The sequence below is a fragment of the Musca autumnalis genome, unplaced genomic scaffold (genome assembly GCF_047663935.1).
Source record: "Musca autumnalis isolate F117 unplaced genomic scaffold, ASM4766393v1 scaffold_4, whole genome shotgun sequence".
NCBI classification, from domain to species: domain Eukaryota; kingdom Metazoa; phylum Arthropoda; class Insecta; order Diptera; family Muscidae; genus Musca; species Musca autumnalis.
The window spans coordinates 64,931,025-64,933,296 of NW_027411977.1; the positions used below are offsets into that span (position 1 = coordinate 64,931,025).

Sequence of the window (2,272 nt, forward strand, 5' to 3'; positions counted from 1 at the left end):
TAAAATATAACAGTTCGTGGTGCACATGTGCACTGCATATTTAAGTTCTTAAGCAACCCTTAATGTTCGTGCACGCAGAGAAAAAATATTTTTCGCTTTTGTTGGAACAAAAATATCAATTTTTGTTCCAAAATTGTATTTGTTTTGTTCAAGCATTGCATTGCAAATCCAAAAATACAATCTTTTGCTCCAAACATAAAAAACAAAAACAACTTTCGGAATTCCGCAATATTGTAAAAATCATTAACAATACCGATTGGTAGGAACTATCATAATCTAGAATTTTTACAAAAAATATTGTCTTTTAAAAAAATCGCTTTTGTTGTAGTTTTAAATACGTATTGTTATTTTGTTTTTTCAGTAGATACACAATTTTGGATTGAAAATGTCTATTATTAGTTCAAAAATACATATTTTTGACTATACTCTCTCCCGTTAACTTGTTGAGTATTTGCTCTGGATTCTAGTCGCTGCATTCTTGTTTTGCTCTCTTCAGTTTATGTGTGGCAGCCGGTGAAGTTATTTGTGTTTGCGCATTCTTTGTCCCTAATTAGTTTTTGTTTGGCAGTCAAAGAAAGTGGATCAAAAAATGTAAAACATTAGTGATTATAAACTCAGAAAAACAACATTCCAAGACAAAAATGCAAAAAAATCTAAAAATAAAAGTGTCATACATTATTAAATCTATTGAATTCTCTATTATTTTAAAACTGTCGGTGTTTTCTTTTTTTATGGCGTTATCTACTTTTGCCATGTAGTTTTTGTTTTGTTTTTGGTTTTCTCATGTGTTTTTGTGAAGTAAATATAAAAGTGGTGGTTGAAGCAGAATTTGCGTTGCAAGGAGATATTAAAGAAGAATTCCGATAATTGATACATCTTTGACACAATAAATTAAATTTTCTTGAAAACGTCGATCCCTTTTGGGTTCTTTTTGTACTGAATAATGTTTACAACACTCGTTTGTAGTTTTGACCAAAACTATTGTAAATATAGATAATTTTACCTCAACTGTTCTGAATTCTAACAATATTTATTGTCCATGTTTACCAATACTATTTTTCATTGTTGTTTGACACCACCTCTTTTGAATCTCTTCTTCTACTATCGTATGTAAGATGTTATGTGTGTGTGTGTTTTGTGGAGAGCTAAAAACAAAAAAGGTGGTTGAAACTTATTATACGAAGAGAAAATAGAAATAGTTTTTTTCCTAAATTTGAGTTTTTGTGAACGAATTGTCGGAATTCTATTTTAATTTAAAATATAAAGAGCGCGTTGCAATAGTCTAATAATTTTTGCAATGCATGCTCAATTAAAACCAAAGAAAAGACTATTGCTGATACTTGTATTTTATTGCGTAGTTTTGTGTGTCTGTTTTTAACTAACTTCGTGATGCTATTTTTTTATTTAGCGGGTTAAGGAGTGTTTTGCTGCAGACTTTTTAAATTTAGTTAAGAAAACATAAAACTAATCAACGACAGCTGAAGTGGACATTTTTAATAAGAATACTCTCTAAACCAGTTATATTTAGTAATTTGGTGCAACAATACATTTCTTCAACCGATATTGTTTTGGGCATAAAATTAATTAGTAAGTATCTTCTTTTTGTACTTTTACTAAGCGATATTTCTAACATATTTTCTTTTTTTAGTTAGCTTCAAATTGTACTATCGACTTGGATTCACAATTTTCCTGACCGAATAAATCACAATAAATAGTTTACCAACATGCTTTATTTGCACATCAATCTTTGTTAAATAAATAAAATTAGCGTCAATTGAAATTAAAATTATCTCATATCAGGTTTATTTAAAATTTTTAAAAAGCATATATGAAATAAATAATAAAATGAAACTTTTTATATTTTTTTAAATGTAACACATTAAAAAGGTAGGTATGCAATTTTTATTCCAACCATTTCGTATTGCAACAATAAGTATTGTTACTTGTGACCAAAACTATTGTGAATTGCAAAAATAAATATTGTTACTTCTGACCGAAACTATTGTAAGTTCTAACAATATTTGTTGTCCATTTTGACTAAAACTATTGTGAATTGCAAAAATAAATATTGTTACTTCTGACCGAAAATATTGTAAGTTCTAACAATATTTATTGTCCATTTTGACAAAAACTATTGTTAATTGCAACAATAAATATTGTTACTTCTGACCAAAACTATTGTAAGTTCTAACAATATTTATTGTCTATTCTGACCAAAACTATTGTAAATTGCAACAATAAATATTGTTAATTCTGACCAAAACAAATGTAA

At 27.6% G+C, this 2,272-nt stretch overlaps 1 long non-coding RNA gene across 1 annotated transcript; it reads left to right on the forward strand.

The window, feature by feature from the left end:
- Nucleotides 1–511: 511 nt before the first annotated feature.
- On the forward strand, nt 512–1,713 carry LOC141402345 (uncharacterized). The gene is made up of 3 exons (XR_012412601.1): nt 512–591; nt 1,409–1,587; nt 1,653–1,713. It is a non-coding gene; the product is annotated as an uncharacterized lncRNA (long non-coding RNA).
- Nucleotides 1,714–2,272: the final 559 nt, after the last annotated feature.